Genomic DNA, 23,243 nt, shown 5'->3' with positions numbered 1-23,243 from the left:
AATGGTTTGAAAAGACCGAAGTAGTCTTTCAGGTGTGCTCTTGCCCCGAAGCGAGCAAAGTTAAGTTCGCAGCCTTCACTTTCACCGGCCGGGCCCTTACTTGGTGGAACTGCCGGATTAATTCACTTACTCTCGAAGTGGCTAGCTCCATAACCTGGGCAGAACTAAAAACGTTGATGATGAAGGAGTACTGCCCGAGAGGTGAGATTCAAAAGCTGGAACAAGAACTTTGGAACCTCAGGATGACGGGCTCCGACCTTGAAACCTACACCACCCGATTCAATGAATTGGTTCTCCTCTGCCCAACAATGGTTACTCCGGAGGAGAAAAAGGTGGAGCGATACCTTTGGGGACTGTCTCCCCAAGTGCAAAGTAGTGTCCTGGCTTCAAGGCCAACTACTTTTGACAGTGCCAGAGAGCTGGCACAACAACTTGTTGACCACCGAGCCGGTCATAATACTACAACCACCACCAATGATCAATCAAAAGGGGGAAACAACAAAAGGAAGTTCTGGAACCAAAAGAAGAGCCAACCAGCACAGGACCCCGCTAAGAAGCAACAAACTGTTGCTGTCCATGCTGCCACTAATGCTGCCACTACTGCACCACCGAAGCCATATGCTGGAACCCTACCCAAGTGCAACAAGTGCAACTTTCACCACAATGGTGCTTGTAGGGAGATGCACTGTAACAACTGCGACAGGAAGGGGCACACTGCTCGTTTTTGTAAAGCGCCGGCTCGACCAATCAACCAAGTCGCCAGTACGGGGGCAACCCGAACCTGCTACAACTGTGGAGACGCAGGTCACTTCAAAAGAAACTGCCCCAAAGCACAAGCCCCTAATGCTGGTGGAGTAGGAAGAGTCCTGGCAATAGGACATAGGGAAGCAGTCGAGGATCCCACGGTGGTTACCGGTACGTTTCTCCTCAATAACTCTTATGCATGCATACTATTCGATAGTGGAGCGGAGAGGAGTTTCGTGAGCCACCAATATAAACAATTACTTGAGCAAAATCCCCAATCACTAAAGGATACTTATGTAGTAGAAATGGCAAATGGGAAAGTAGAACGCACTAGCGATATATACTCAAAGTGTACTCTCACTCTAGACAACCATACATTTAAAATTGACCTGATGTCGGTCACCATAAAAAGCTTCGACGTAATCATCGGGATGGATTGGTTAGTTCCTCACCGTGCCGACATTCTATGTTACGAAAGGGCCGTTCGCCTCAATCTACCAAATGACGAAACCCTTCTCATCTATGGTGACAAACCTAGTGCGAATTTACAAATCATCTCATGCATCAAAGCCCAAAAGTATCTCCAGAAGGAGTACCACGCCTTCTTGGCCCACGTAGTAGACAAGAAACAAGACGTAAAAGACATCAAAGACATCCCCGAAGTGTGTAACTTCCTGGATGTGTTCCCAGAAGATCTTCCTGGTGTACCACTCGCACGACAAGTCGATTTCAGAATTGACTTAATACCCGGAGCTACCCCCATAGGCAGAGCTCCATACCGCCTCGCACCATCAGAAATGAAAGAGTTGTCCAGTCAGTTGAACGAGCTTTTGAGCAAAGGGTTCATCAGACCAAGCTTCTCACCTTGGGGAGCGCCAGTCCTTTTTGTAAAGAAGAAGGACGGATCCTTTCGCATGTGCATCGACTATCGGGAACTAAACAAACTCACCATCAAGAACCGATATCCTCAACCCCGAATCGACGACCTTTTCGACCAACTCCAAGGAGCAAATTTCTTCTCAAAGATCGACCTAAGGTCATGTTACCATCAGCTACGAGTTCAAGAAGAAGATATTCCCAAAACTGCATTCAGAACTCGCTATGGGCACTACGAGTTTGTGGTGATGTCCTTCGGTTTAACAAACGCACATGCGGTATTCATGGACCTAATGAATAGAGTGTGTCGACCCTACCTAGACAAGTTTGTAATCGTATTCATCGACGATATCTTGATCTACTCACGAAGCGAAGAAGAGCATCGCCTACATCTACGCCAAGTGCTAGAGACACTAAGAGCGGAGAAGCTTTATGCTAAGTTCTCTAAGTGTGAATTCTGGATTAGAGAAGTGGATTTCCTTGGACATGTGGTAAGTGAGAAAGGCATACATGTGGATCCCTCCAAGATCAAGGCAATCGAGAATTGGTCAACACCCAAGACGCCAACCGAAATTCGATAATTCCTTGGGCTTGCTGGCTACTACCGAAGATTTATACAAAACTTCTGCAAGATTGCGAAACCACTCACCACCTTGACGCAGAAAGGTGTGATATTCAAGTGGGAAAATAAACAAGAAACTGCTTTCCAAACGTTAAAACAAGCCCTATGCAGCGCACCGATCTTGTCTCTCCTAGAGGGAACCGAGGACTTCGTAGTGTACTGTGATGCTTCGAATCAAGGCCTCGGATGTGTGCTCATGCAGAGAGGGAAGGTTATCGCGTATGCATCAAGACAGCTTAAGACGCACGAGGTTAATTATACTACGCACGACCTGGAATTAGGAGCAGTGGTATTCGCTTTGAAGATCTGGAGACACTACCTCTACGGCACGAAATGCACTATCTTCACTGATCACAAAAGTCTTCAGCATATCCTCAATCAGAAAGAGCTCAACATGCGACAGAGGAGATGGGTAGAGTTGCTGAATGACTACGAGTGCGAAATTCGTTATCATCCGGGCAAGGCCAATGTAGTGGCTGATGCTCTAAGCAGGAAGGAGTACTCGAGCCGCCGAGTAAAATCCTTAACAATGACGATGCATTCCCACACGACCATACAAATCAAGGAAGCTCAACTAGAAGCTTTGAAACCAGAAAAGGTGGCAGGAGAGACATTAAGGGGAAAGGATAAAAACTTAGAAGTCAAGGATGATGGAGTACGTTATCTCATGAATCGAATCTGGACACCGAAGTTCGGTGGACTCCGAGACGTCATCATGAATGAAGCACACAAGACTCGATATTCCATCCATCCCGGGTCAGATAAGATGTATCTGGACCTCAAGAAATTATACTGGTGGCCGAACATGAAAGCTGAGATTGCTACCTATGTGAGCAAGTGTCTGACTTGCGCCAAGGTCAAAATCGAATACCAGAAACCATCCGGGCTATTACAACAGCCGGATATACCTGAGTGGAAGTGGGAACGAATAACCATGGACTTCATAACCAAGCTGCCTAAGACATCGGGCGGGCTTGACACCATATGGGTAATCGTAGATAGATTGACCAAATCAGCACACTTCCTACCGATAAAAGAAACCGACAAGATGGAGAAGCTGACTAGAACGTACATCAGAGAGATTGTATGACTCCATGGTGTGCCAATATCCATTTTCTCTGATAGAGATAGTAGATTTACCTCACGGTTTTGGCAGTCTCTACAAAAATCATTGGGAACTAGGCTTGACATGAGTACGGCCTACCACCCACAAACCGACGGACAGAGCGAACGAACCATTCAAACGTTGGAAGACATGTTAAGAGCTTGTGTGATAGACTTCGGTAAAGCATGGGATACCCATCTACCACTTATCGAATTCTCCTACAATAACAGCTATCATACTAGCATCAAAGTCGCTCCATTCGAAGCTCTTTACGGTCGCAAATGCAGATCACCCCTGTGTTGGGCTGAGGTGGGGGATACACAGCTAGCTAGAGGGCAAGTCTCTAATAGCACCCTCACTGGCCCTGAAATCATAAGGGAAACCACAGAAAAGATCGTTCAAATTCGAGAAAGACTGAAAGCGTCTCGCGATCGGCAAAAGAGTTACGCAGACAAACGACGCAAACCCTTGGAATTCCAGGTGGGTGATCGAGTACTACTGAAAGTTTCCCCTTGGAAAGGAATGATACGATTCGGCAAACGCGGGAAACTAAATCCAAGGTACATCGGGCCATTCAAAATCCTTGCTAGGATTGGGCCAGTAGCATACAAACTTCGATTACCTCAGGAACTCGACAAAGTACATCCCACATTTCACGTGTCGAACCTAAAGAAGTGTTTGTCTGATGAGACACTCGTAATACCACTCGACGAAATCGAAGTTAACGAAAATCTCCACTTCGTGGAGGAACCAGTCGAAATCATGGATCGGGAAATCAAACGAACGAAACAAAGTCGTATTCCCATCGTGAAGGTCCGTTAGAACGCTAAACGAGGGCCTGAGTTCACCTGGGAACGCGAAGATCAAATGAAACAAAAATACCCACATCTTTTCCCAAACTCTTGATGTCCCAGTCAAATGCAAATTTCGGGACGAAATTCCTTCTAACGAGGGGATGATGTGACAACCGTCAAAATTGAGTCAAGTCAAAGTCAAACAAAGTCAACAAGTCAAAACCAATCGACTCAATTAACCCTTGTATATTAGGGTTTACACTATGTAATTACTGTACAATGCAATATCTTAATGAGAGAAACATCATTTGGAAAGTTCGTGTGTTGAATTTCCTAAGTAAACATTGAACCAAAACGATAAAACATTATTGCACACTCATCGGGAGTGTGTACGACACTAAAACACGGTTTAACGGGGTTTATGGACCTTGCGTTGCGAAGCCGAACACTCAAAAAGATCACAAACGAAACCTCTCTCAATCTCTTTCACTCAATCTCTCTCTATTAAAATCTCTCCCAAATCTCTCCCGAATCTCTCTCAAAAGTTACTTTAACTTTTTGTAATCATTTGGGTCATCTCGACCCTTAACCGGGTCAAAAACCACTTGAAACGGGGTAAAAACGGGTAAAATAACCTTAAGGAACCAAAACCCTCCTATTAGAAGCGAAAACTCCCATGAGAAGCCTCTCAGGACCGAAGCCTCTCAGGACCGAAGCCTCTCATGAGAAGCCTCTCAGGACCGAAGCCTCTCATGAGAAGCCTCTCAGGACCGAAGCCTCTCATTAGAAGCCTCTCAGGACAGAAGCCTCGCATGAGAAGCCTCTCAGACAGCCCATGCGAGAGGTCTCGCAGACGGCCCCTTTTTACCGGTTTTTCGACTACGACTTTGTTTTAACTCCGTTTTTCATTATTTTAATGTGGGATTTTCACCCAAAACTTTATTTTATAAACTAAGGCCCCAAAATATATAAATCTCCAGGGTTTTTATAAAAATATATTAAAAGAATTAGTGGTTGAACTAATTATTGAGGGAATATTTGCTTTTCCTTAATTTATGGCAAAAGCAAACCACCACCACCTCACTCTATGATCAACCACTCTTTCCCACTACCCCTTGTCTCCTTAGTGGACCTTTACACCCAATCTCCAGCTCTTCCCACGTTCTAAGAGCTGGAGGATTGATCCTCTCTCCTCATTCTCCATAAAGTTCTTTCATTCTACACTTAGCAACCAATGGACACTCTCCAAAATTCTCTCATCTTTTCTCTCAACTTCAAGAACTTCAAGGCTTTCTTCAGGGATTTCTTTCTTCAATTAGTAAGTATCTTCATCATTCATATAATTATTACACTCCATTCTACTCAAATAATTGATATCTTACACAAATTCCATCTTATTCGGTGTTAGATTCTCGAATCATCAAGACATCTTCTTAGTGTTCTTGGGTTGAATACTTCCTCTTTCTCACTTTCATCTACTGAAACCACATAAGGTGAGTTCATACCCCTACATTTACATGTTTTTCTTAAGTTTTAAGGGGGGAATACAAGTAAAATCATCAAGAACACAATTAAACTTTTTCTATCAGATTACATCAGAAAAGATGAACTTCGATCACGGACTGTTTTGGTCAACTTAAATATTTTAGTTTTCAAAACTGTTCCAGGTGCAAGTAGTTCAAACTCTTAGCTTTAAAATTGCTACTTGCACATCTCCATATGATTTTTCTACAATTTATGGTGATTTTTACAAAACTACCTGTCATTTCAGAGGCAAACCCGGACCAGTCTGTGATTATGAATATTTTCACCTCTGTTAGAGATCACTAAAAATCATGATAAAATTTACGAACAAACTAGACTCATATTCCAAACTCTAAGAATTTGCGGATTTGGATTTAGAGCCTTGATGATTTTTCTATAAATTTTCTAAGAACAGTAACTGAAACTGTATTCAACGAAAAGTTGCTGTCAATTTCATTTCACCTTGTAACATGTTGAGCAAGGTGTATATCTTTATGTGATTATATGTTATTGCAATATATGACATTTTATCTTAATAGTTAGACACACATCAATTTACAAATGAATTTGGACATATAAAATATAAAGAATAACAAGTGATTATAATCAAAGTACAACCGATACATTCAAACATTTAATAAACTATTTTGAATATAGTTTGCATACATTACTACGTACTACCCTTGGTTGATAAACTATAATAGGTATAGTTTATGATACATTACATAACACATACATTTAAAAAGGGTACATTTATACAAAGGATATTTTCATTAAGCAAGGTACGGCCATACGGTACCAAGTTTTCATAACACGTAATTCCGTTAATGACTTTGTGAGACATTTACTTCAAATTACCATTAAGTCCTGTATTGTAACCAGAGTCTCCTTGAGGGAGAGCGTGATAGTTGTGTATAGATCTATATTGGGTTTGACAAACCCACACCTAAACTGCATCCAACAGTTAGACCGATAGGTCTGGGGTGACAAATGTCATAACATTTCCGACGCCTGAAGAATGTCGTTTTAGGCAACCTTGGTCATAGTATGATTATAATAAACTCACATAAAGTATTAATAAACATTGGAATTTACGGGAACTTCATTAAAATTTAACGAGTTTATGTCGATTTAAACTTGCATTGTTTTACTATAAATATGACAAATTACTTGTACATTTCGGTCTTTGGGTTTTAAGACTACATTTACACATTAAGGAAAATATTGGATTTTCTAACACAAATACTACTTTTACAAACGAAAGGCTTTTAATAATACCAAACAAAAGCTTATGAACTCACCAACCTTTGTGTTGACACTTTTTCAAACAACTTGTATTCTCAGGAAATCATTAAACAGGTAACCAAGTGCTTTTGAGGATGGGGCGCTAAGGCGTCTACTATTTCATATTTTGTCAACATATTGTAATTGATTCGTAAACATGTAATTCATACAATGATGTCACTTTTTCAATTATATATATGTTGGTTGTGTTTGCTTCAATTACTATTACAATTGTTGTTATGATACTATACATGAAGTCCTCCACCCCCGGACGTTTCCGCCATCCTTGGTTTGGGGGTGTGACAGATTGATACAATAACTATAACAGTTCAACTTGTATTCCCCCCCCCCCCCCGTAAAAGCATTTAAAATCATTTAAAAGGTTGATTTAGGGGTATGAACTCACCTGTAGTGAGTGGGTTTAATGGAAGTGTCGGGTAGGATGCTAGGTGTCAAGTGAGGACTTGAGCACACACACGGATCCTATGAAACATGTAGTGATACATAAATGTATCTAATTAGTTATTTAATCACTAATTAAGTAAGTAAAGACACTCTAATGCATGAAAACACTTTGCTTCAAGTGCTAGGAGTGCTAAGGGGTGCATCTAAGGAGAGTATGGCCTCACTATGGAGTTTACACCTCAAATGGTAGCCCCTATGTGTGTTTACGGTTTCTGGACCACTTCCCCCATGATTTTACGGCCGTAAACTCATGGGAATGGTGCATTTGTGTGTTTTAGGGTCTCATGTTTCACAAAGAAGTGTCCTAGGGTTGAATCAAAGGCCTAGGAAGTGGTTAGGGCTCGAAATGGCACACTTTTGGATTTTACGGTCCTTGGACCACTCCTTGGGAGTTTACGGTCGTAAACCCTAGAGTTTACGGCCGTAAACTCTGGGCCACTTCATTCTTTTCGTGTTTTGTGGTTCTTAGTTCATGCATGACAGTTTCTAGCCTCTTGTTCAAGCATTAGAAGGTGTTAGGGGCATCAAAACACCCCTAAAGGGTGTTTATGGTTTTGGGAGATCCCCAAACCGTAAACCCATATGTTCTTGAGGGTTTTGATGATTTTCCAATGGATTAACATGTATACTAAGCAAATAACTAGCTAGGAGGAGTGTACTTACTTATATGAAGCTTGTAAGAGTGTTTAGGACCCAAGAACACTAGTGTGTGTTCTTGGTGTTCTTGGTGTTTTGAAGAATACTTGAAGATCTAAGTAAAAACCAAGAATCCATGGATGAAATGATGTATAAACACTAGATTAAGTGTTGTATGAACGAATCTAGGAAGGAAAACTTACACTTTTGGCAGATTTGGAAGAATGAACTTATGATACTTGAGAGAAAAACTTGGTGTTCTTCAGGTGGGAAGTGAAAAATGAGGAAAAGTGTGTAAACTCATGCTATATGCATGAGTTTTCGGGAAAATGGTGTTTACGGCCCAAACACCACTTGTTTGGCCGTAAACTCCTAGCTAATGTGTTGATTGTTTTGTTTGTTACACCTCACGAATAACGACACTTCCTTTTATTAAATCGTTTGACGAAATATAAAATAAAACACCCAAACGGACTTAAATCCGGCCAAAAATATACTGAATGTTTTTGAATATTATATGAAGTGTTTAACGGTAGAGATTATACAAATGAAATTTTCGGGTTGTCACATCATCCCCCGTTAGAGGGAATTTCGTCCCGAAATTAGAGTTCAAGCAACTAAGTTATCACACAATAACTAAGTAAAAAGATGAGGATATTTAAGTTTCATTTGATCCTCGCGCTCCCAAGTGAACTCCGGTCCTCGCTTGGCGTTCCAGCGAACCTTCACAATTGGGATGCGGCTTTGCTTCGTTCGTTTGACCTCTCGGTCCATAATCTCTACAGGTTCTTCCACGAAGTTGAGGCTCTCGTTGATCTCGATCTCGTCGAGTGGGATTACAAGAGTCTCGTCGGATAGGCACTTTTTCAAGTTCGAGACGTGGAAGGTAGGATGTACGTTACTAAGCTCGCGGGGTAGATTGAGTTTGTAAGCTACGGGGCCGATTCTAGCGAGAATCTCGAAAGGCCCTATGTATCTTGGATTCAGCTTTCCACGCTTTCCGAAGCGTATCAAGCCTTTCCAGGGTGAGACTTTCAAAAGGACTCGGTCTCCCACCTGGAATTCCAAAGGTTTCCTTCGTTTGTCTGCGTAGCTTTTCTGTCGGTCTCTAGAGGCTTTCAATCGTTCACGAATCTGAACGATCTTCTCTGTCGTTTCCCGAATGATTTCCGGACCCGTGAGAGTGCTGTCAGGAACTCGTCCTTTAGCTAATTGAGTGTCACCCACCTCAGCCCAGCACAGAGGGGATCTGCACTTCCGGCCATAGAGGGCTTCAAATGGAGCAGCTTTGATGCTCGTGTGATAACTGTTGTTGTACGAGAATTCGACCAGTGGTAAGTGGGTATCCCACGCCTTACCAAAGTCGATCACACAGGCTCGCAGCATATCTTCCAAAGTTTGGATAGTCCTCTCACTTTGTCCGTCGGTCTGTGGATGGTAGGTTGTACTCATGTCTAGCATCGTTCCTAAGGAGCTTTGTAATGACTGCCAGAACCTCGAAGTGAATCTACTATCTCTATCTGAGATGATAGATATAGGAACACCATGCAGCCGTACGATCTCCCTAATGTATGTTCTCGTGAGCTTCTCCATCTTGTCGGTTTCTTTGATGGGTAGGAAGTGTACGGACTTGGTCAATCTGTCGACGATGACCCATATGGTATCCAGTCCACCCGTTGTCTTGGGTAACTTGGTTATGAAGTCCATAGTGATCCGCTCCCACTTCCACTCGGGTATCTCTGGTTGCTGGAGTAGACCTGACGGTTTCTGGTATTCGACCTTGACCTTCGCGCAATTAAGGGATTTACTTACGAAGGTAGCAATCTCTGATTTCATGTTAGGCCACCAATATGATTTCTTCAGATCCAGATACATCTTATCTGAACCTGGGTGGACGGAATATCGAGTATTGTGCGCTTCCTTCATGACCAAGTCTCTGAAGCCACCGTGCCTCGGTGTCCAGATCCGGTCCATGAGATATAAGGCTTCGTCACCCTTGGTTTCCAAGTTCTTATCCATTCCTCGCAGGGATTCTCCCGCTATATTTTCAAGTTTCAAAGCTTCGAGCTGAGCCTCCTTAATTTGTGCGGATAGATGCAAATGGATAGTCATTGTTAGTGACTTGACTCTTCGACCAGAATATTCTTTCCGACTTAGGGCATCTGCTACTACGTTGGCTTTACCCGGATGATAACGAATTTCACATTCGTAGTCATTGAGTAGCTCGACCCACCGTCGTTGTCTCATGTTGAGCTCTTTCTGGTTGAAGATGTGTTGGAGGCTTTTGTGGTCGGTATAGACGGTGCTCTTCGTACCATACAGATAGTGTCTCCAGATTTTTAGGGCGAACACAACCGCTCCTAATTCGAGGTCGTGGTATAGTTGACCTCGTGTGTCTTCAGCTGTCTTGAGGCGTAGGCTATGACCTTACCTCATTGCATCAGAACACAGTCGAGCCCTTGGTTGGATGCATCACAGTACACCACGAAGTCTTCTATCCCTTCGGGGAGGGACAATATCAGTGCGGTGCATAAGGCTCGCTTCAGAGTTTGGAATGCCTTCTCTTGTTTCTCTTCCCAGTCAAAGGCCACGCCTTTCTGGGTCAATGTAGTCAAGGGTTTCGCGATTCGAGAGAAGTTTTGAATGAACTTGTGGTAGTAGCCAGCGAGGCCTAGAAATTGACGAATTTCTGTAGGCGTCTTTGGTGCTGACCAGTTCTCAATGGCTTTAATTTTGGAAAGGTCCACGTGGATTCCTTCTTCACTCACCACATGCCCTAAGAATTCGACTCTTCGGATCCAAAATTCGCACTTAGAGAACTTCGCGTATAGCTTCTCCGATCGTAAGGTTTCCAAGACTTGTCGTAGATGATTGATATGCTCTTCCTTACTTCGAGAGTAGATAAGTATGTCATCAATGAAGACGATGACGAACTGATCCAAGTAAGGACGGCATACCCTATTCATCAAGTCCATGAATACTGCGAGCACATTGGTCAGTCCGAACGGCATTACTACGAACTCATAGTGTCCGTAACGAGTTCGGAAGGCTGTCTTCGGAACATCCTCCTCAAGCACTCGCAACTGGTGATACCCGGACCTCAGATCAATCTTGGAAAAGTAACTCGCCCCTTGCAGTTGGTCAAATAAATCGTCTATACGAGGAAGAGGGTAACGATTTTTGATCGTAAGTTTGTTGAGTTCCCTGTAATCGATGCACATACAGAACGATCCGTCTTTCTTCTTCACGAACAAGACTGGTGCTCCCCAGGGTGAGAAGCTTGGTCTTATAAAGCCCTTGCTGAGCAGCTCGTTAAGTTGACCGGACAGTTCTTGCATCTCAGCAGGCGCTAGACGATAGGGCGATTTGGCTACGGGGGTAGCTCCTGGAATTAAGTCGATTCGGAACTCGACTTGACGTTGCGGAGGTAAGCCCGGTAGTTCTTCCGGAAAGACGTCGGGGAAGTCGCGCACTACGGGGAAGTCTTTTAGGTCTTTTGTTTTCTGGCTCGTATCGACGACGTGTGCAAGGAATGCATGATATTCCTTACGCAAGTACTTTTGGGCTTGAATACTTGAGATGATACGAAGGCTCTTACTGGGTTTGTCTATGTAGATCAACAAGGTTTCGTTATTTGGTAGGTTCAGACGGATTGCTTTGTCGAAACACAGAATATCGGTACGATGGAGACTCAACCAGTCCATGCCCACAATGACATCGAAGCTCTTGATTGCTACTGGTATGAGGTCGATTGGAAACGAATGGTTATCTAGTGTGAGGGTACAACCTATGTAGATTTCATTAGAACTCTCTGTCTTTCCGTTAGCCATTTCTACGACGAAGGTTTCTTTTAGTGGTTGCGGTGATTGTTTAAGTAAGTGTTTCAAGTTTTGGTTTACGAAACTCCTTTCTGCCCCACTATCAAATAGGATACAAGCATAAGAGTTATCGAGAAGGAACGTACCCATGACTACTGTGGGGTCTGCTACTGCTTCATTGTGGCCAATAGCAAGTAGGCTGCCTGCTCCTCCCGCATTCCCAGCCTTTGGACAGTTTCTTTTGAAATGTCCAACTTCACCACAACCATAGCAGGCCTGGCTTACTCCCGAACTAGGGACCTGGGAAATAGGTTTGGGTGGTGTTCGGCAAAACCGGGCAGTATGGCCCTTCCGGTCACAGTTAGTGCAGTGCATTTCCCAGCAGGGGCCGTTGTGATGGAAAGAGCACTTGGTGTACTTGGGTAGACTCCCTGCATATGTTTTGGCTGGTACAGGGGCAGCAGGAGTAGTGGCAGCATGGACAGCCACCGTTTGTTGGTTCTTTGAAGAGGATTGAGTTGACTTGCCCTTCTTTCAGTCCCACCGCTTCCTCTTGTTGTCGGATGTCTTGGTCGGTGCAGTCGCAAACGTTGTGGTTGTTGATGGAGTGTAAGGAACTTCATGATCAATCAACCTTTGGGCCAATTCCTTGGCACTGTCAAAGGTCGTAGGGTGTGATTCTAGAACTTTCCCTCGATACGGGGGCACTAAACCCCATATGTATCGTTCAATTTTCTTGCCCTCAGTAGGGACCATGTTAGGACATAGAGTTACCAAGTCGCAGAACCTGGCTGTATAAGCCACTACGTCGGTCCCCTTCATCTTGAGGTTCCAGAGTTCCTCCTCGAGTTTCTGAATTTCACCCCTAAGGCAGTACTCCCTTGTCAAAAGGTCTTTCAGTGTGTCCCAGACCATGGCGTTGGCTATTACTAAAGAGAGTGATTTGACATGGCCATTCCACCACGTCAAGGCCCTTTCGGTGAAAGTGCAAGCTGCGAACTTTATCTTGCTCTCTTCGGGGCACAAGCACATCTTGAAGATGGCTTCAGTTCTTTCAATCCATTGGGATAGTGCAATGATCCCTCCGGTCCCATTGAAGAATGTTGGTTTGCAGCTCATGAAATCCTTATAGGTACACCCCTGTGTACGTGGGTGGATTTCACCATGTCTAGAGTTGGTGCCCATTCCGACTCCACTTGCGTCACCAGAATTTACTTGGGCCATAGTTGCGGTCACAGCTGTAGTTACAGCTGCCTGAAACATCACCGCATCGAACTGCAGAGGAGGAGGTGGTGGTGGTGTTTGACTTGCAGGCGTGTTTCTGGTCGGACGCTTGCGAGGAGGCATCTTTTACTGAAAATTTTAAAAGATGATGACAACAGTGAGAATCAATTGTAAGTATGATGAGAGTGTTTCATGGACTAAATCACCATAGTCCAACTGTCAGATAGAGTCATAACAAATAGAGTAGGGAAACATAAGAGTATAGACTTTCCCATAGAGTAATCAACTGCCAATGTTACTGGTATTAATGATGTAAAATGAGTTCGGGAAAATGACCTAACAATAGGTCTTACATCAAACCATAAGGGAAAATGTTGGCAGTTTAGAAACCTAGTTAGAGTATTTTCAAAGTTAGGAATGTTTATAGACAAGAACTCTACCGAGCATAGAAAAGAAAAGGCTATTCCTTAATCAAAAGAGAAGGATGAGTTGACATCTCCTACTGGCGACGGGTATCCCTTGGGCGAACCCTAAGATCAGCCAGTTGGCGTACAACTTCCTGAAGATGTCGCTCATGCGCCCTCTAACGCACTCGGAGTTCCATGACTTCACCTCGGGATGCAACTAGTTGTTGCTGCAGAGCCTCATTGGTCCTCCTAGTCCTATCCATAGCTTCTTCGAGTTGGCGGATACGGACAGCGTTAAGGTTATAGTTGGCATCAATTTCCACAACTCTGTCGATGGCTGCATGACTTTGTTCGACGTTCCTAGCAATCCTACGGACCATGATGGGCAAGACTCGGTCAGCTGAACCTCCCTCGCTTATGTTGTAAAAGCTTCGGTCTCCGTTGAAAGGTAAAGGCTGACCCTGTTCATCACTCCATCGATTCAAGGTTGTTGCCCACATGGGAGTGGGACCTTGAAATGCCGGACGGGGGTTGTTGACTTCTGGTTCAGAGTCGGAGCTATCCAAAAATCCCTCTGCACGGTGATCATCCAAAGGGATTAGGTGATTATCTCCCGGCGCGTCTTCAAGCCATCCTCCAATTCCTTGGTTGGGATAGTACGGATCTCCAGTGAGATGGAAACCAGCCATGATATCTACGCGAGAACGGGGAAAGAATAGTTAATAGACGTACTAATCTAAGATACTTATAAGATGATCGTTATTAGTTGATTCAATACTTTCATAGTGCATACCAATTACATGCAACCGAAACAGGATAGACCTTCGAATAAGTGACCCTAACTCTAAATCCACAACCAAACAAGGAACAGGAAGTAAAGCAAAGATCACAGATTCTAAGTCTATAGCGCCTTAGTCACATGTAACCTTGGCGTACCCACTTAGCAACTATTGTCCTACTAGTAACGACCTTTTAAGTTCTCACATATGTAATTCATAGTAATGCAGAATACTCCTATAGTATTCTTGTTCTAATGTTCTTGTAGTAGTGTGGGTAAGTTTTAAGACTTGTTGCAACACCACAACCATTCTTAGGCACATGCTAGTCACTCCTCGGGAAATGTAGTTGATCAGGCTACATCTCTCCAGATTTGACTATATGTCTCTAAGCCTAGTCGTGCTTGTTGGATTAATGTCTAAGTCCATAACTATATTTGGTATGTACTTGACCTGACCCGGCATGGTCCATTTGGGTTGCACTTCACCGGCACAATTTATATGGATAGTCTTTTGAGAATAGTATATTTATGATTTATATTAATATATTATAAGTTCTAATATATTAATATATAATCATATTATTTAATTAGTATTGATCAAGAATTAATTTATAATTAATTAAGTGATCAAAAGGAACTAATTAAATATGTACTCTTAGATATATATGTGTAGTGGGCCAAGTTCATTTAGGTTGGGCTAAGTCTTCATGGATAGTCCATGGAGCTTTAACCCATGGATCCTAGGAAATGAAAGGTCATGGGTATTAGGGTTTAACCCTAATCCTCCACACTATATAAAGGGTCTTATGGTTCATGAAATTAGGCTAGTGGCTAGTGTGGATACACTAAAGAGGGCAATAACCGATTTCATAAGTGTGAGCCAAGTATCCACATTCTCTAAAGGTTTTCCAAGGTGTTTTGGTGATTTGTGATTCCACTTGAGGCTTCCACACTATTGGGGCTAAGCTCTTAAAGTTCAAGACTTCAAGCTTCATTAAAAGGTATGTATTCTAACTTGTTATATTATCCAAGTATGCTAGATAGGGTAATACTTTGGAATATTCATATTTGCATGTATAATAGAGAAAACATAGACCCAAGGTATTTAGGGTTGCATGTATACTTAGGAGTGTTAGAATGCTCAAAACGCAACAGTGGTATCAGAGCTTGGTTTTATTTTCTTATATACTTGATGCAATTGCTGAAAAATCGAAGTTATCTTGCTGTCTGGACAGTAGACTCGCCGAGTTCACTCATGGACTCGATGAGTCCAAGGCAACACCAACCATAGTATTTAAAAATCTTTACAATTTACAATGGTTTGAACAAATTTTAAAAGAAATAACAATGTAAATTGAAATACAACACATGCGAATGCTCCTAACAATGATGTGTCCCTAAGTGCCACTTACTCGATGATTCCTGAAAAAGCATGTAAAACGAGCGTCAACTATAAAAATAGTTGGTGAGTACTCATAGATAAACAAAATAATACTGGTTCCATGAATTGAAATCAAAGTTTTGATAAAAGTTTCCAATAATAAAAGTATATTGTTAAGATGAGTAAATAAGTTTGTAAAAACAAAGTTCTTTGTCATCATGAGAGATAAGGTATGTTGCCCAAATAAGATGCAACATTCATATTCTCATGGAAGGTAAAGTTCGTTACTCAAACGAGTAAACAAGTTTCATTGCTTAAAATGAGCAATCAATTTCGTTGCTACAATGAGCAAACAATTTCATTGCTAAAACATGTATATAAGTTTTCAGTAATAAAAGTTCGTTGTTGTAATGAGAAACAAAGTTCATTGCTATAATTAATAACAAGTTTATTGCTATAACGAGAAACGAGTTTGTATGTGTATGAGCAAACAATGAGTCTCAACCAAACCTATGACTGAAGCCCTATCAAGATCTATGCTTATCGTTCCATAGATGAATATGGTATCATGCACTCCAGCAATAGGGCGAGTGAGGAGTTGTCAATTCCTAATAGCGCTATCCATAATGACCATTGGCTCAAAGAGTTAATGGTTAGAGATAAGGGAAGGGCCTTAGTACGATAAGTTCTCATGTTCCGTGATGCATAGACATACATAGAGAGACATAGCAATAAAATAGCAATCATGTTTTGATTCAAATCAATTTAAATACAACATTAAAATAATAGTTTTTCGGGACATGCTTTTCCACCCCAAAACATAAAAACTGAAAATAGGGGAGTGCGTGAATACTCACAATGCATTGAGATGATGCAAATGATGCCTTGAACTACGTTCCATGTGTACCACTACCGATTCCTACAATAATGGTATAGTGAGTCTCTAATCGAAATCTAACACTAGTATACTTACTACTACAATAGAATTATGTCAATATTGTGTCAAAATTTAATATTGATAAGTTACAAACATTTTTCTGTGAAAATTAAATTTCAAAGAATCAATTGTTACATAACAATTTAAGTGGAAAATTTCCATTATTGAAATGTTAATATTTAACATTTTAGAGGTGTTCCAATGAGTAAATATTCAAAACTAAATCAATTTAGTTCTAAATTTTCCCAAACTTTGCATTTCAGTTTTAATTGATGTCAAACACCTTAAGATAAATTTTCTTGAATTTTTGATTTGTCTGACTATTTTTCACGATTTTAGTTTCTTGAATGACCATAAAATCATGAAAAATACTAAACAGTTAATAAAAATTACAAAACTTCAGATTTTGGTTCTAAATGTACTAAAAGACTTCTAGATAAATTTTTATGGATTATGAATATGTATAACCATTTTTCACATATTTAATTCTCTAAATAGATACAAATTCATGAAAAATAGAAATCAGTTATGAAAATACCCCAAACTTTTTATAACAATGTCACTACACATACTTAAGTTGGGAAAAATATAAAAAAGGGTTTCTAAACTGTTTAACCCAATTTTATGATTTTTATTCATTTATTCTAATAAAAATGGGGATAAATAGAAAACAGTTTCCAAAATTACCCAAACTTTTTGTAACACTTTTATTATACATGTAGAAGCTGTGAAAAATATAAAATATATTTTTCAATTAGTCTTTCTATTTTTCTTTGTTTTATCCTCTTAAATAATCATTAATTGGAGAATAATTATCAAACAGTTAAAGTAAATTACCAAAAATTTTGTACACTTCATTTACAGAGTAAATAATCTGGGAAAAATACCAAATGTGGTTTTTATATACTGAAATCCAATTTTGTGTATTTAAGTGTATTTAATCTTAGAAAATAGGAGAAAAATAGTATACAGAAGAGACAAAAATTTATGTAGCCTCCTAATGTACTAGAAAGTGTTCTGGTAAATTTTCATGAATTTTGGGTGAGCAGAACTATTTTTTCTATTTTTAGGCCATTATAAATACAAAAATCGGGGAAAAATAGGAATGCATTATGAAAAATTCTGAAAATATTTTTCTAAGTCTTATACCTCTGGTAGAAGCTGCGAAAATTGTTATACAGCCTTTTCCAATTGTCTAAAGTGGTTTTATGATTTATTGGGGCTAAACAAAAAGAAAATTCAAAACCATATTAAACAGTAACAAAAGTCATTGAAACTTCATGGGAGATGTTTATTAACTTAAAGAACCATCCAAGAATTTTTCCAGAATTTATTTACTAGTGTAAGTATTTTATATGATTTAACACTCTATTTTCTTATTATTTTCATATAAAAATAAAGAAAATATATATTGAGCTGAAAATTTCCAGAATGCATCTTCATACAATTTAACAACAATGAAAAATTGTTTTCTTATTTTTGATGTTGAAAACCATGCCTAAAGACTCAATAAAATGTATAGAGAAAACTTGGTTCTTGTGATTTATGTAAAGATTATTGATGTTACTTTGATAATTTTTGCAACATGTTACAAAGACTTTTGAATCAAGATCTTTTTGTTCCTATTAATACATGATATTAAGAGTTTAAAAATAATTTTTGAATGATTTGTAGTGATGAATAAGTCCTTTCAACATGCAGCACAAAACAAATGTTCATAAGGAAAGTGCTGTTTGAGCAACAGTTTTGTAAAAATTGGTAAAAATCGAAATATTGGAATTTTCCAGTGAGGTCAGATGGGTTTGAAAGCTAACTCAAAATATTATATTTCAGAAAAAGAATCAGGAATTTTGACTAAGAAATGAGTGAGATATGACAGTTTAAAGTCAGGTAAAGAAATCTGGCAGATTGCATGCATGATGATTGGTTAGAAAAGTGGGTTTTCATCATTTCCTTGAGTAAATCTTTTCAAGTATTTTAAATATATCATGATAAACTCATATTTTAGTCATGTTTCCAGAGATCAAAAGATTAAAACTTATCAAAATATATACATGCATTTATGAACAAAATTTTGTTTCTCAAAAACTCTTAACTTGAGTTTGATGTTTTACTCCTTAAAATCGATTTTTGCACTAAGATCATGAACATGCAACCTTGTTTATCATACATGCATGGTGTTAAAACACATCATCATGTTGTAAAAACCATTTTAACAAAAAGAAAACAAGTTTGAAGAAGATGAAGAAGGAGAAAGTGTAAGAAAAAGAGCAAAACTTGAAGGAAAAGTGAAGTAGAAATCGATTTTACCTTCAAGAATACCACAAGATGATGAAGATTTCGAGTTTGAGGAGTGTTTTTGGGTTTGTTTTCTGGAAAATTTCTTGGTTCTTAGAGGGAGGAAGAGAGAATGGAGTGGTGTTTGGAGAGAAAAAGTAGAGAGAAGGTAGAGAGAGTTTTCTAGAGAGAGAAAGAAGAGAGATGTGTGTGTGTGTTGGAGAATGAGAGTGTGAGAGAGATATGGGGAGAGAGGGATCCGATTTTAGGGGAGGAGAGGCTCTCTCTCTCTTGTTTCTTTTATAAAAATTCAAATCTTTTATAAAAATATCCAACTTTTTATAAAATGTGCACCTTAACCTAGTTTTTATGCATAAAACTCTTGATTTTTGACTTATAAATCAAGGGTAAATGTTAATAACTAAATCTTTATTTTTCATTGAATTTTATTTCATAATAATTATTATGATAAGATAATATTATAAGGTTCATAATTGTTTTTATAGGATTTTTAAGGTTAAAGTTTATAAATATGAGTTTTTAGGGCTTTTAGGGTTTTGGAGTTTAATAAACTTTGAATATCAAAATAAATAGAATATTTGAGACTTTAAATTATCTTATGGTATTATAACTCTTTTATAGTTATAAATAATGTTTGTAATTTTATTTTTATCGGTTTATTGGCATTCTATGTAGTGATTCCGAGATTCAAGCGAAATTGAGGAATCAAGTATACTAGTCCTAGTCTTCAAATTTGACTTAAGTTTCTATGAGACTTTGAACTAACTTCTACTTCTAGGTCAAGTGCATGATGTGTGTACATGATTCATGAAATATTGTTCGAGTCAAAGAGTGATCCAAATATGGATAGTCACTACAGCTTAGTAGATGTAGAATTCACATATCAAGGTGAAATCTAAGTACACCATCCATTGTTTCTATCTGTTTCCAAGTTTCTAGTAGGTTATAACTTAGCTTCTAATTACTATGTCTAATATGTGTTGTGCCTATATGTGCAACTAAGTTTATCAAATCTAGAACTAACTCGAATTTTGACGGTTGTCACAGTCATTGTCCTAAGGAAGTTGGTTATTGACTGGGTCTTTCAGTCACTTCCTGAGTCATATAGAAAGACTACTATGTGACAGGTCACGACATGACCCTAATGGATCTTTCTTATTTGCTTATTGCTGCTGAATCAGAAATGATTTGGTACAATAGTCAATCAAATCTGGATGGAAGGTCTATTTCTCAAACTTCCATGGACATGGACAATGGTAACATTGGAAGTCCAGGAAAACTTTCTCTTCCCAATGGAAAGGGATCGGCCTTAGTCAACTCGGTTGACCGGAAGGTAAAGAGAAAGTCTAAGAATGGAATAGCCTTTTGTACCATTCCCAAAGAGTCTATATGTTTTCATTGTGAAGAAAAAGGGGCATTGGAATCGAAGCTTCCCTCCCTACCTGAAAGGAAGCAGAATCAAAAAATTTGACTCTACTTCAGGAAAGTCCACTATCTATCTCTATTAAGCTCCCAGTTGATGATTCTTAATACAAAATGTGACTCGGTTGCATTTTGATATTTAGTAGGATCAAGCAAAGGGAAGGAAACTTAAAGAAAGAGTATGTTGAATATGATCGCGAAGATGGATTTCTATCGCTTGGTTCAAGATCGGATTCTTGAGCTACTTCTTAGGAGTTATGATAGATTGCTAGGAAACACGTAACATGATAGTTTTCATTTCAAGTCACATTGTAAGGAAAAAGTTTTTCCGCAATTTTGAAAAATAAATAAAAGGTTGTTTTACTTTATTTTATATCTCCTTACAATGGCATTCATGAAAACTTGATGTTTGTATGTTTCTAGCAATATTGGAAATATGAGTTTGATTCTTTCGTTTGTGGTAGTGTCTAAATTTACCAAATATGGAAAGATTCTCATCACCCAAGTCTCAAGTGGACCGAAACTTGGAATCATGCAAGTTGTTTAGTATGATGAATGAGAATTTTCATTTTTGGAAAATTAAGACTAGTTCTTTGTTCACATGTATATGTGACTCAAGTAAAGGACTAAGGGATCAAGTACACATTCGTGTGCACTAGCCAAAGTCCACCGCAAAAGATGGATAAGACTATTCGTCATGATTTACTAAGGTTTAGTAAATATGATTATACTTACAACCCTAAGTATAATTCTGAGACATTGAAAAAGTTCCAAATGTATGGCAGAGCGAATAAGAAGAATCAAATTAGGCAAAAGGATAAAAGTTTCTCAAATCTAAAAAGATGGGAGAGTACTTTAGTATCATGTATATATGATCATCTTAATGATTAAGAGACTTTATCACAATTCATCCTCTAAGTGCATTCTGATAGCTAAGAAGAGGAATCATGAATTGTTGAAGTGGTTAAATCAATAAGATGAGTCATACTTCGTTCCAAAACAATTCTTAGAGTTATACTCCAAGATGGTAACTTGAGTGACACATCTTAAAGAAGGTTTAAAACACTTGTCAAATGTAAGAGTAAAAGTTTTCTACTCTTGTACATTTGAAATTGGTAAGATGTGATGTTTTGGATAAAACAAAGACCAACTAAGGCCAATTATGTGAAGTGTTTGTCTTGATTAGAATCCACACTATCTCTTGAATATTTGACAAGAAAGTCTTATAGGTCAAGAAGACAGTGGGAGTCTAAAAGATCTTGATAGAGTTTCAAGAACTAATCAAGAATAAAACCTGTATTTCATCACTAGCACACAACTAGAGGTTTATAACCTATTGTGTTGACATTTCTGTGCCCATTCCAGTTAAGTTGGCTATATATATTTGAGTTCTACATGTTCTCAATTGTTTGCATAACTACTTGGAAGCAATGGCAGACCCTTGTGCTGCCAGGTGGCAAGAGGTTAAGATTGCACAAGTTCAATCCATATGAGTTAGGATTTGTCACTAACCTAGTCTTGTGATTATGGTTTGACAAATTCACATGGATAAGAACACATACACCATAAAATCTAAGTGTCATAAGGTTTCTCTCCGATTCATGAAAATGATGGTGAGGAAATTCTTTCACTAAGTAGATTTTAAGTAGCAATTGTGATATTTTCAGTTCTCAAAGTCGTTAGTGGAGCGTGCTTGGTTAACCGGCACACTAATATTGACTTATGAGAAATGGCAAAAGGTCTAAACAATTGAGACTATGGTTATGGTATCCCTTTTCATAGTTCTGAAATTGTTTAGACACACCTGTGATCTATCTAAGATAAGGTGTATGATTTTGATAAAGTCTTATCAAAGCAATCTAGTATCAGAAATCTGAACTTTGGTAAGAATGTCAATAAAGTATTGACTTCTAGAGGTCCAACTGTTTTCTGGATACATGTCAAAGCTAGTGGGAGCATAAGTGTTATGCTAATAATCATCATGTTAGTGGGAGCATGATAATTATGATAAGTATTGCAAGTTAGCAATCTTAATTAAAGAAAACAAAAGTTTCAATTCGTGAGGTTGCAGTGGTTGAAAAAGTTGTTTTGCTATAATTAAGGGAGAGGAAATTATACTTCATTTCAATTCTAAAAAGCTTAGATTGAGTTTATAATCATTCTAAAGAGCTTATATTGAGATTTTAATCACCTTTAGTCAAGAATATATATATATATATATATATATATATATATATATATATATATATATATATATATATATATATATATATGAATTTCATGTTGGAGTGGTTCAACTTAAGGAAATTCTATATATTGTGTTCTCAAAATTCAATTATGATTACGACATCCCTCTTCATAGTCAAATTTTGAAAACATGGCAAATAAAAATATTGTAGCAAAAGACTGGTCTAGAATCATGTTTTTATGTAAGACATCATGAATCGTGTCCCATATGCTTCGGGTATAGGGTCGATTACATGTGCTATAATATTTATCCTTTCTAAATTTTCCAAATGTCTGGGGCATTAAGAAGGGAAAAGGTTTAGAATTGCATATGACTAAAATGATTAAGCAATTGTCGAGGACAATCTAAGGTTTTACCAAAGATTGGTTGCTCAGGGACAGTTGGAAGTATAGTGTTAACTTTGGAAGGACCATATTGACATATTCTGAAAGTAGGCAACTCTTGTTCAGAAGTGATAGTCAAAATGGGAATATGGAGTTGTCTCCATAGGTGGAAGCAATCTGTATAAGATTAGAAAAAAAACTTAATGCAAGAAGCATGTTCCAAGCAATGTACTTTGAATATGAGACTTCGTTTCCATGGAGTTGATCTCCATCAGAATACCCTGTAATAACTGTTGCCAAGTCTTTGTGGCTTTGTGCATAATCATTACAAGAGGAACAGTGCATATAAGTTTAAAA

Source organism: Lactuca virosa, chromosome 6, assembly GCF_052849685.1.
Source record: "Lactuca virosa cultivar CGN04683 chromosome 6, Lactuca_virosa_CGN04683_v6, whole genome shotgun sequence".
NCBI lineage: Eukaryota > Viridiplantae > Streptophyta > Magnoliopsida > Asterales > Asteraceae > Lactuca > Lactuca virosa.
Note: the sequence above shows the minus strand (reverse complement) of the source record.